Here is a 13,060-nt window from a genome sequence, read left to right on the forward strand (position 1 = left end):
TGTGAATATCTGTAGAAAACACACAGCTTAAAGACATCAATATCATATAAACTCTATTTGTGAAGCCTAACACATCTCAAAAAAAATTAATTAAAAAAAAAAAAAAAAAAAAAACCCTGTGCTGACACGATTAGCTACTCCATTCAACTGGTGTGAGGTATCTGAGGCATGCTGCATCTGAACTCTTATCACGCTATTTGGGGTGTGCTATCCTGTGAAGCAGTTCATATGAAACTGCTGAAACCTTCTGAAATGACAGGACAAACTTTACGTATCAGAAGCTTAAATAAATGAGGAAAACAGAATGGCAAAGACACAATTCATATTTATTTTGGAACAAAAGCTCATCCTAAAAATTCTTCGTCAACCATCCAGAAGTAGCCCAGCTTCTACCAACTAAGCAGTTATTTACTGTAGCAACTTTATCACCAAGATTACCAAAATTTTCCACATGCTTCTACCAGTCTGTGTATTTGTTGTTACCTGGGCAACACTCTAAAAGGGCTTTTACCTTTACAGAACTGGGAGGTCAAAAAGAACTAAAGCTTCTTCAAATTGACTGTGCATCATCTTACTTAGAAGCAGTAAAGTGTGAAATCATCTGAAGACAGAAAAGCTTGAGAGCTATCACCAGTCAATCTGATTAACAGACATACCTTACTGTCACTTATGTTCATTTCTAGCCATCTAATTCACCTGTGGAACAAGGCAAGGTCCATCCAGGACTTCAAAACATCCTCAGTCATACAGCCTGTCAAATAGCATAAATGCTGAAATTCTTTGAGTAAAAAAATAAATAAATAAAAATAAAAATCTATCAATCCCTCACATCTGGATGTCATATAAAATACTTTGCCTTGATGCCCTAAATTCTGAAAGCTAGTCAGCCCAGTCATGGATCTGTAAAGACTACCTTTCTCCCTGAACCAGATCTGCCTCCGAAAACTAAGATCCATCCATTCTGAAATCACATTTTAAAGGCACTTTGAAAATACTTTCAAAACTGCTCCCTCCTCTACTACAGCCAATTTGATGCTATCTGGCAAAGCAAAAAATAATAGTATCTCCTCACAAAGAAAATATTTTCCCTTACTTTCCAATAGTTTTAGGGTTGGAAAACACAAGGTTGCTTCCTTAACACTAATAATTTTTCCCTTCAGCTTTTACTGTAAGAATACTCAAGTGTTCTCTGGGTCATATTCTAATCAGGAGCAAGGCATATATATAAAGCCTAATGTTAAGAAGTACTACTAGATGACTCCAGAGTCAAAAAGGAAAGATAAACTGAAAAGCAGAAAGGAAAACTGGCATTCAAGGCTCTTCACCATCTGATGCTCTTTCTTGCTTAGTCCTTTCCCTCTTGATCTTTGATCACCCTTGGCCCCTGGTATAGAAAGGCCTTTCTTTACATACTATTTGTCCTATTTCCACATGTCCAAATCCTACCTATTCTTCAAAGCACGGTTAAAATGTCACCTCTTCCCTTATCCTTACAACCAAAAGTAATCTCCCCCTCCTGTCTCTAAATTCTTAGAGTGCCTTATCTTTATTTCTTTACCACACATTACTTTCTGCCTTATAGTAGCTTTGTTTCCATATCTAATCCCTACATAAACATAAAGGCCTTAGGGTCAAAGTCCATGCCTTATTCAAACTCTATTCCAACTGCTTAACCAATGTGTTGCACATAGTAAGCACTTCAACTGAGCTACATATATGGCTTGGGTAAGTAGAGAAGTCCACTAGAAACAAGGCCAGATTACTAGGATTCTGGAGACCCAGCTTTACTAGTAACTAGCCATCTGACCTTGAACTTCAACATTTTGGTATGTTCACCTGCAAAGAGGAGAGGGTAGACCAAACCAGTTTTTAAATATAGACTGTTATCTATCATTAGCTGGCTATAAAATCAATTTGGGAGTCCAAACCCAGCATTTTTTTAAATAAATGAAGTGTAATAGAAAATATCAAAGTGTGTTGTAGGCAGTAGTGCGCAGAAAATGTTTAACAACTGGCTATACGAAGCGGAGAAAAAGGCCCTGAACTATATACTTCTACATGCTCTCACATCACGGCCAATTTCAAGCTCATGTCACTGAACATGGAGCAAGGGAGGAAGACAAAGGCACACTGCTTCTACAAGCCAGTACAATGAGCCAGTTCCAGCAAGGTCCTGAAAAGATAAGTATAGTTTTGCCAAATTTTCAACTTTGTACACACGCACATGGGGTGGGTGGGGGAGTGTTAAGGTATAAAACGTGTTTCTTATTGTAAGTCCCAGTCAAAACAGTTTCATAAATGTGCAGCTGAACAATCTCCTAGTGTCTTCCATGTGTCCTCCACAATGCAATAAATCTTACTCTGAGTTTGGTTATATACATAATCTCTTTACCAACAAAATGTATTTCTCCTCAGAAATGAGAGTTACAGAGATCCCTATTGATATCAACAGAAGGCAACTTACAGGGAGTGGAAATTTGGCTTAGGAAGTATCAGCAAAGGGCCAAGGTTCTCAGCCTTTGTTCAGCCCCACACACCTTAGGGACGAAACACACTCCTACTAGTAACAGTGGTTCATTTAGCAAAGGGTTAGGGGAGAGAGGAGGAGAGGAAGAGAAAATACATAATATGAAAAAAAAAATCCAAGTAATTGTGACATTTGTGCCCATGCCCCCACTCCACTAGGTACAGAAAAAAACCCTAGGTACAGAAAAAAACAGTGCTATAAAAAAGTTAATTTCTATATCTGATGTTTTCCAGCCAAATTCTCCAGCACAAGCTTGCATCCCCAAACAAGACCTCCCATTTCTGAGAATTCCCTACTAGAATTAAGTTTTTGCCATGGACTAAAGACATGTACTTGTTGAATTTAGAACAGGCAAGGAGGGGGAAAAAAAAAAAAAAAAAACAGAACATCCAACAGTTGTTAGACTTGATACTCTGGGAAAATAGGCTTTTATTGAAAAAAAAAAACTTTATTTCTTATTTAAGCTTACTAAACTAGGTAAGGAGAGGGGAAGTTTCTTGAATATATTCTTGGCTGTTCTAGACAACACAGTCTGTAACCAGATTTTTCATGAGTGTTTATAAAGAATTGTGTTTTCTATTTTTAAAGCTATTTAGAAAACAAGAAGGCTCAGAATTTCAAATAATCGTAGCCCAAATCTAACTCCACATCAACTATATGCCTAGAAGCTTCCATGGAAAATCCCCAAAAATTACACCAAAAAGTACCAAAATGTGACAAAAAGGAGTCAGCATGAGCACAAACGTGCTATCCTCAAACAATTATGGCATCCTACCTGTTGAATGAGTGAATATGGAAAGTAAATGAAATATGAAAAGTTGAATGTTGAGATACAAGTTCTGCTAAATTCCATGAACTCTTCCTTATTAGGGGTTCACTGACGTTCATGTATTTATACCCAATCTCAAATACTGACCAAAGTGAAAATTATTCACCACTCTGAAAAGGCACAAGTCAAGAAAGGCCTTCTTCCATGTTCACAGTATTAAATCTCTCCTCCAAAATGTGAGTATGTTTTACCATAACTCAGGCTCAAGTCAGTACTTTCTCTGCCTCCACTGTTAGTCATGGCAAATGCTCATAAGACTATCTTCATAAGAAGTTCCTGAGCTACTTTTGCAGTACCAGAGGCTGGAACAGCTTTTTCTGCTGGTCAGACTCAGACCCGGTGGCTGACCTATTCCTACAAGGCAAGAGCTATATATGTGCACTAACTCATTAAAACTTGTGAGACATAGCAAAAACAAAAACAAAACAAAAAACACTCTGTGCCTGGGAATCCCACAGACTACAGTTTCTACTTTATTCTCTAAACACCCTCTTTCTAGCCATAATCATCCCCACACCTCTTCAAGACAATGGTAGGATGGAACACAGATCCAGTTCTATACCCTCAACACAAGAAATTTTTGCTAGTTAGCTACTACTGTCTTCAAAGTTAATCTCTTGAAGCTTGGCTGTCTCCCACTCATAATATTTTTCCTTGGCACAACAGAATTCCTTCTTTAACTATTCCATTAAGAATGGATAAAAGGACTTTCGGCTTTAATTCTGTATCATCTGAGTTCAAATAAATATAGAATTGAGTTGAAATCTGGGTTAAAGCAAAGAAAAATTTTTTAATTACAACTTTTTACAAGTCACAAATTTTACGCTGGTAAGCTGATAAACATGAAAACTTTTTTCATATGCCTTATAAAATTGTTTCATTCAAAAAATAGTATAATAACTACTAGAGTGAAAAGAAAACTAAATCATGAAACAGTAACAAAAGGAACAAAAACTCTCAGAATAGCAAAACCATAATACTGTATATTAAAGTTCCTATCAAATAACTCAGGCCAAAAAACAACAACAACAACTTCACACATGTATTGTCACACCTTTTTATGCTGGGTGGTTTATTCACCACGTGTCCCAATAGTACTGGGATCTACTACCTTGTTTCCAGCTTTCTAGAATATAATGTAGGCTACATAACATGTTCTCATATCAGCATTGCCCAACTACATCCACTTCTCCCAAGATGACTTATTAATACATAATATCAGAGCACATTTTGAATTAATATACACACCAGTCTAACTCACAGTCTCAACTAACTCACCAAACAGGTGAGCATTTAAATACAAACGGATGAAATTCATCTGGTCTTGCTCCTTTGCAATTTCATTGTGTTTCACATGGGGCTCTTTCTTGAGATAATGAATCATAGGCCAGTTTTCCAGTGCTAGCAGCTGGTGGACCAATATTTTCCATGGACAAAATCCACTTCCAATTTGACCACAAGCAAACTTCATTTTTGTATTTTCTGACATCATAGTATTGGCTATTCTACAGTACAGAAGCCATATGTAAACACTGCTATAAGAAAAGTCAGAATGTTTTCTTGAAATTGTGTTTTCAGAACTGTAACAAGCAACCACCTACCTCCCACCAAGTACAAAAAAATTTAAGTGTATTAAAAATCCCTAAACCTTCCAGTACTAAAATGCAGGCCTTGAAATCAGTTTCCAGTCACCGCTGAAATCTCTCCAGCAAGCAAAAGTTCTCCTTACCACTAATTAGCATAATGAGGTTGGCTCTTCTCCTCACTTGCAGGAAACCCTCAACTCTGCAAGTGACCACCTACGTTTTGGTACATTTTCTAAGATAATCGTGAGAGCTACAAGGAGAATACACAAGCACCTGGACGCACTGCCCCAGGGTCAGAAACAAACCCTGTCAGTCCAGTCCTCTAGCACTCGGCCACCTTCTGCTGGCTGGTAGCCCCTTTCCACATGCTGACGCACTGCCCAGCCCTGCACCGTTGGCGACCCGTGCAAAGTACTAGACCAGTCTCAGAAACTTTGACTCAGTTATCAGGACACTAAGCACCCACACCTGGACGGAGGACTTTCGCGGCCAGGAGGTCAACTCTGAAGCGGGGCATTCCTTGCAGGTAGAGATCTGCCCAGGACGCAGCCCCTCCCAGACTGCAAAACCACAAGCATCAACAGCAAGAGCGGAGCAAAGTGCCGGGAGGAGGCAGGGGGAGCGCGAGGGCGAAAGCGGTCACGAACAGAAGCCTGTGTGGGTAAGCAAATACCCCAACCACACGCCCCCCGGACGCGGGGCTGCAGGGACCTCGAGCCAGGCGGCAGGCAAGGCGCAGCGGCGGAGGCGGCGGCACTGTCAGGAGGGCACAGCTGGGGGCGAGCGCCCAAGTCCCCACCCCGCCCCCAGGTGAGGGGCGCCCCGACTCCGCCCGGGCCGGGAGAAGCGACCAGCAGGCAGAGCTGTGGGGTCCAGGAAGCGACCGACAGTCCCGGAGCCCCGGTGCCCTCCTCCCCGCAGTCCTCTCGCATCCCGTGCTCGGCCCGGCCCCCACACCGACCCTCCCACGGCTCAGCCCCGGCGCCAACACCCCCGGCCCGGCCCGCGGCTCCTTGCCGCCCGGCCGCCAACCCGCCCCTAGGAGGCCGCCCTCGCCTCACCTCCTCACGTCTCCGCGGGCAGGGCCGGAACAACTCTGCCAGGCGCCCACGTCCCACCCGCCGCTCCGCGCTCTGCGGCCGGGCCCGTCCCGTTCACTCCGCGGCCGCCAGAGCCCTGGGAGGGCGGAGGGAGCAAGGCGGAGGGAGCGAAGAGGGGGGGAGAGGGGGACCGCCCGGCAGGAAGAGGCGAGGGAGGGGGCGGGCCGAGGAGGAGGCGGGCCGGGAGCGCGCGCGTCAGGGCCCCTCGGCGCGGCGTGCGCGCTCCTGAGGGCGGAGGCGCCTTCTCTGCCCTCGGGGGCGGCGCGCACGCGCGTACACGTCCCTGCCTGGCGGAGGTTGGGCTGGGGGCGGGGGAGCGAAGACCTGATAGAACCTGGGTAGTAAGAATAGGGACCCGGAAAAGGGCGGGAGGCCCTCGCCTGGCGTTAGAACCCTCCGGGGAGGTAACCGCGCCCTTGGGGCCAGCCGGTTCGAGCGCGTTGAGGGGCGTCCCCGGGCCCGGGTCAGGGTAGGTGACGGCCCTGCCCAGTGCTTAGCCAGTTCTTAGATAATTCTAAGTTTGGGGCGATTGTGTTCCTGCTCAGGAACCTGGTTTACGTGTCTTCACTCTTAATGCACAGTAATCCTCAGGGAAGTCACCTTAAACAATAACTTTTTCTCGCCAGTTTCTCTTCTGTGCCTTTCTCAAGGTGTCTTGTGTGCTTGCGAAGCACTCCCTTCCTGGTTCGTCGTGTGGGACTCGGGAGATAGAAGAGGGAAAATACCTGCTGTGTACTTATATGTAGAAAACTGGCCCTCATTTTATTCTTGGGAGTAGATAGACATAGTAGAGAGAAAAGAAGCCAACTCTTTCTCTTCTACAAGTATTGTGTACTGAGCCTTCAAGTGTAGGTATCCTCCTTCCTAGATCCTGCAGCCAGAAATGAACTGTAAACTTTCCTAATTTCCATAGCACTTTGTTTCTATCGGTTTGTGGCACCGCATATATTCAACCTTATCTAGGTAAATCTGTGCAATATTTTATCCCTCTAGAGAATCCTTGAGGACCTGCTTCATTCATTTTTCTATCTTACACAATGCCTACCAGAGTGCCTGACTCACGGGAAGTACTCCATAAATGCAATTGTATGAATAAGTGCCTTTGGTGCAGCCAGCCTTCGGTGTATGTCCAATGATTTGAGCTCTAGAATGAATTGTTTAAAATACTCCCCCCGTCCCCCTTCAATTCCCCTGCTCTCATTTCCCCAATTAGATCCGAAAACTGCTCTGAGACGTATGACATTTGTCCAAAGGTCCCTCTCTCTCTCTCTTTTTTTTTTTTTAACTTTTCCTGATTTAAATGTCTAGAGATACTAGGACATATCAAGAGTATTGCAACTATTCTCTGTTTCCCCTACCTTCTGGGCTCCTTCCCAGAAGGTCCTTTAACCTCTGTATTCCAAGAGTCTACCTAGCTCTGGCCCTGACTCAGTAAATGCTAGAAGTTTGATATTAAATAAAATTAGGTTTAGAACAACTCAAATCATCTGTATCTATTAATAAACAAGTACCTATTAGTAAATAACCTGATAAGTACCAAACCTCTACTAAATAAAGTACACGTAAAGTTACACTGGGGACCATGAGGAAGTCAACAGATGAAAGACATAGTTTCTACCTTCTGACAGCCTCTCACTGGACAGAAGCTTTTTGACAAAAAGGGCAAACTCTGACCTATGGCCACATGTTACACCTCTGATCACCAGGGGTCATTGTGCAAAACTGAACTGTTCTTCACAATAGAACTTAGATAAGAGATGCCATAAGAGAACCTAGATAAGAGACAAGTCACAACAGAACCTAAATAAGAGACAGTGAGGGTGATTCGGTGTAAACTCATCCTCACCACCAAGAAAACAATTTTAAGTACATGCCAAAGAATTAATAACAGCATCCTTCATATAATGTGTGCTGTTCACTTCTCTCCCCGCTATGGCTTCCTTTGCCATTAGCAAATGCTAGCAGCCCTAGTCCTTGAAAGGGCTAAAGCTCTCACTTTGGAGGAGGGTATTATGAGCATGGCTCATAATATGACAGAAACTAGTAGCCTAGGTCCAGATCTAAGGCACAAACATGTTGGGTTTTGTTTTGTTTTGTTTTGTTTGGCCTACACAGTACTTAAACTAGCCAAAGTTAATGTTAAAAGCCAGAAGATTTCACAGGCATTCTCTTTTAAAAAAACAAAGATTTGGAAACAGCGGACCTACATAGTGACAATCGGCTGGCTACAGGACATGTGTTCTCTCCTCAAAGTCTCTGTATTCCCTAGTGTACCTTATCTTACCCTGTTTCTTTCAGGTGGGCCTGCAATTCCCAATTTGATAATATTGGGCACCTGGGTGGCTCAGTCAAGCATCTGACTCTTGATTTCAGCTCAGGTCACGATCTCAAGTTTCGTGAGTTAGAGCATGACAGCACAGAGCCTGCTTGGGATTCTCTTTGTCTCTCTGCTCCTCCCTCACTCATGTTCTCTCTCAAAATAAATAAATAAATAAATAAACTTTTTAAAAAATTATAAAATTTAGGGGTGCCTGGGTGGCTCAGTTGGTTAAGTGCCTGACTTTGGCTCAGGTCATGATCTCATGGTTCGCAGGTTCAAGCCCCATGTCGGGCTGAGCTGACAGCTCAGAGCCTGGAGCCTGCTTCAGATTCTGTATCTCCCTCTCTCTGCCCCAACTTCACTTGTGCTCTCTCAAAAATAAATAAACATTAAGAAAAAACTTTTAAAACTTATAAAATTTTATAATATCAAAAACAAGAAATAAGTTACATATTGAACAAAATGGAAGAATTTATTTATTTTTAATTTTTTAATGTTTATTTCTGAGAGAGAGAGGGAGATACAGAATCTGAAGCAGGCTCCAGGCTCCGAGCTGTCAATAGAGCTCAACGTAGGGCTCCAACTCAGGAGCCTTGAGATCATGACCTGAGCCAAAGTCAGACGCTCAACTGACTGAGCCACCCAGGCACCCCTGGAAGAATTTAAATCATGGTATTTAATGGCGGGAAATGTATATCTTTTATATTGGGCAGTGTTGGTTGACTCCCCAGCATGCATTTCTACCCCTCTGCAATTGTGAGGCAGCTAATGATTTGAATGGGAAAAGCTCCGGCTCCAGCTCCAGGTGTGGGCCCTAATTGATTCCATAACTAGCCTAATCTGGTCTCCACCTAACTCTGTCAAGGATAGACACTAATGCAGATCTAAAGTGGTCCAATCATAAGGAAGGCCAGATCTCATGTTTATTGGGGGAAGGAAAGTGCCCTGTTTCCTACTCTGGGTAGTGTGATAGATGAATCTAAGTCCTATAATTACTGTGGCCACTTTGCTACCATGAGGGAAGCCAGCCTGAGGATAAAGCTGACATATAATAGAAAAGCTCAAACCCAGCTTGAAGCCTACCCCTTTCCAGATTTACTAAGTTTCCTGGGCCAATAAACTTTCTGGACTGTTTAAAAAGTTCAAATCTGGGGCACCTGGGTGGCTCAGTTAAGCATCTGACTGTTGATTTTGGCTCGGGTCATGATCTCATGGTTCATGAAATCAAGCCAGGCATCAGGGCTCCCTGTTAATAGCTCAGAGCCTGCTTAGGATTCTCTCTCTCCTCTCTCTCTGCCCTTCCACTTCTCACACGCTCTCTCTCTCTCTCTCTCTCACAATAAATAAACATTAAAAAATTTTCAAACCTGGCATTTTATTGCTTGCAACCAAAGTTAAGTTTTCCATGCAAGTTACAAAAGAAAAGGCATTATCCAGTTCTTCTAAGGATACATTTTCAATGGATCAATAGGTAACAACCTGCTTGGTAAAAGTGTAAAGGGTCTTGAAGGTAACCACCCCCCAAAACTCTCTGACTAGGTTACTTGATGCCCGAGAATTCATCACTATACTTTCTTTTTAACAACTTAAATCCTGTGCCCTCTTTAAATCTACTTTCCCTGAGAAGAGGACTTCATGACTCTAATCAGTAATCTTGTATAAATGAGTTTATCATATGGTTTTTGAGTGGTTTTTTACTAGTGGGAAGATTAAAAAAGAGACACTAAGAATCTGAGAGATCAAAGGTGTCATAGAGGAGACTATAGATACAGAAAACAAACTTTTATGTTTCAGTTTTATGTAGGGCTGAAACTCAGAGTAATTCAGGCAAATCATACTAAGCCCAAATGATAAAGCAAACCTATATTAAAATCACACTTTTAAAATTAAATAGGAACAAAATTAGGGGCACCTGGGTAGCTCAGTCGGTTAAGTGTTCGACTTTTGATTTTGGCTCAAGTCATGAGTATGTGTCATGGGTTTGAGCTCCGCATCAGGCTCTGTGCTCGTGGCACAGCAACTGCCTAGGATTCTCTCTCTCTCTCTCTCTCTCTCTCTCTCTCTCTCTCTCTCTCTGCCTTTCCCCTGCTTGCTCGCTCTCTCAGAAATAAACATTTTTAAAAAGAACAAAATCAGTATATATGTAGGGATCAGAAAATTTTCTCAGCAGTGGAGGAAGTAGGCAGAGCCATAAATCTCTCTGAAAAAGAATAAATGTCAATTTTTGTAATTTGATAAGAAATAGAAAGTACACATACCAGAAACTGTTTTTCCCATACTTTGTGGCAAGTATCCAACATCCATCTCACCATCAGAGTCCTCTACTTTGATCTAGGCCAGTGATTCTCTTTAACATATAACAAAATCACTCTGGGAGTTTATTATTAGAAAATGTAGACCTCTATGTTCAACCTCTAAGAGATTTAGGGGACCCAGGACTTCTTTTATTTTAACTCTTTATTACAAAAATGTTTAAGCACATAAAAAGTAGAGAGAACAGTATCAGTCTTCAGGTGCTACTCAGCTTGGAAAATGATCAATATATGCCCAATCTCCTCTTCCCCACCCCTCATGTGGATTTCACCCATAAATTCTTCATTACATAGTTCTAAAAGATAAGAATTTTTTTTTTTGCAATCAAGAAAATCCAGAATGTGGGAAACTCAACAGAATGTTGAAATTCCTTCAACAAATAAATTACATAAACAAAAACAGAAAGAAGGATGTCTTGAACTTGCTTGTTGATTTTGTTTTTAACAGCTTTATGTGACATAAATGACACATATAAATGACATGTGATAGACTGCAATTTATTTATGTATGTATGTATGTATGTATGTATTTATTTATTTATTTCCTTCCAATATAGTTTACATACAGTGTTATATTAGTTTCAGGTACACAATATAGTGATTTAACAATTCCATACATCACCATTGCTGATCACAAGTGCACTCCTTAATCCCCATCACATATTTAACCCATACCCCTTCACACCTTCCCTATGGTAACCATCAGTTTGTTCTCTATAGTTAAGAGTCTGTCTCTTGGTTTGCCTCTCTTTTTTTCCTTTGTTCATTTGTTTTGTTTCTTAAATTCCGCATCTGAGTGAAATCATGTGGTATTTGTCTTTCTCTGACTATTTAGCTTAGCATTATACTCTCTGGCTCTATCCATGTCATTGCAAATAGGAGCATTTTATTTTTTATGGCTGAGTAATATTTCAATGTATGTGTATACCACACCTTCTTTTTTCATTCATCTATTGGGCTGCCCCCATAATTTGGCTATTGTAAATAATGCCATTATAAACATAGGGGTACATGTATCCCTTTGAATTAGTGTTTTTGTATTTTGGCAATAAATACCCAGTAGTGCAATTCTTGGATCATAGGGTAATTCTACATTAAATGTTTGGAAGAACCTCCATACTTTTTTCCCCAGTGGCTGCTCTAATTTGCATTCCCACCAACAGTGTAAGAGGGCTTCCCTTTCTCTGCATCCTCACCAATAACTGTTGTTTCCTGTGTTGTTAATTTTGGCCATTCTAACAGTTGTGAGGTGATATCTCACTGTAGTTTTGATTTGCATTTCCCTGATGATGAGTGTCGTTGAGCATCCTTTCATGTGCTCTTGGCCATCTGTGTGTCTTCTTTGAAGAAATGTCTGCTCATGTCTTCTCCCCATTGTTAAATTGGATTACTTGATTTTGGTGTCTTGAGTTGTATAAGTTCTTTATATATTTTGGATACTAACCCTTTATTGGATATGTTATTTGCAAATATCTTCTCCCATTCAGTAGGTTGCCCTTTGGTTTGTTCATCATTTCCTTCACTGTGCAGAGACTTTTTATTCTGATGTAGTCCCAATAGTTTATTTTTGCTTTTATTTCCCTTGCCTCAAGAGACATATCTAGAAAAGTATTGCTGTGACTGATGTCAGAGACATTAATGCCTGTGCTCTCTTCTAGGATTTTTATGGTTTCAAGTCTCACAGTTATGTCTTTAATCCATGCTGAGTTTATTTTTGTGTATGGTGTGAAAAAGTGGTCCAGTTTCATTCTTTTGAATGTGTCTACACATATTTCTACACATATTTAGAGTATTCAATTTGACAAGTTTTGAGATACGTATGCACCTATGAAATCATCACCACAGTCAAAATAGTGAACATATCCATTACCCAAAACACTTTCCTTGGGCCTCTTTGTAATTTCTCTCTCCCACTCTCTCTCCCATCCTCATGTAACCACTGATCTGCTGTCACTATAGATAAGTTTGCATTTTTTAGACTTTTCTATAAATGGAATTGTACAATATGCATTCTGTTTTGTGTTGCTTCTTTCACCTGGCGTACTTATTCTGAGATTCATCCACGTTGCTGCATGTATCAGCGGTCATTGTCTTTTAGTCTTCCAGTCTCATAGCATGTTCCCTATTCCAATTGGGCTTCAGCATGTACTTGGCTTCAGCTCCCCCTAATGCTCTGGTTTTCTGTTTTCCTTTTTCTAGAACCTGGGAATTTCCTGTCTTGCTTTAAAATTTTTTTTTAATGGTTATTTTTGAGAGAGAGAGAGAGACAGAGTGTGAGTGGGGGAGGGGCAGAGAGAGAGGGAGACAGAATCCAAAGCAAGCTCCAAGCTCTGAGCTGTTAGCACAGAGCCTGACGTGGGGCTCGAACTCATGAACCATGATTATG

General features: G+C 41.6%; 1 protein-coding gene across 5 annotated transcripts in view; it reads right to left on the bottom strand.

The window, feature by feature from the left end:
* The window catches only part of RABGAP1L (RAB GTPase activating protein 1 like), a 753,664-nt gene extending 747,461 nt beyond the window's left edge, over positions 1-6,203 (bottom strand). For 2 of the 5 annotated variants that reach the window (XM_053909255.1, XM_053909254.1), the window contains exon 1: positions 6,004-6,201. The gene's annotated coding sequence lies outside the window, so the exon portion shown is untranslated. Of the gene's footprint in view, positions 1-6,003 lie in introns of all 5 variants that reach the window. The other 3 variants (XM_053909257.1, XM_053909256.1, XM_019425340.2) reach the window with 2 other exon arrangements.
* Between the last annotated feature and the right edge of the window lie 6,857 nt (positions 6,204-13,060).

This window comes from Panthera pardus, unplaced genomic scaffold (genome assembly GCF_024362965.1).
Source record: "Panthera pardus isolate Hobbes unplaced genomic scaffold, ASM2436296v1 HiC_scaffold_21, whole genome shotgun sequence".
In the NCBI taxonomy this organism is placed as follows: Eukaryota; Metazoa; Chordata; class Mammalia; order Carnivora; family Felidae; genus Panthera; species Panthera pardus.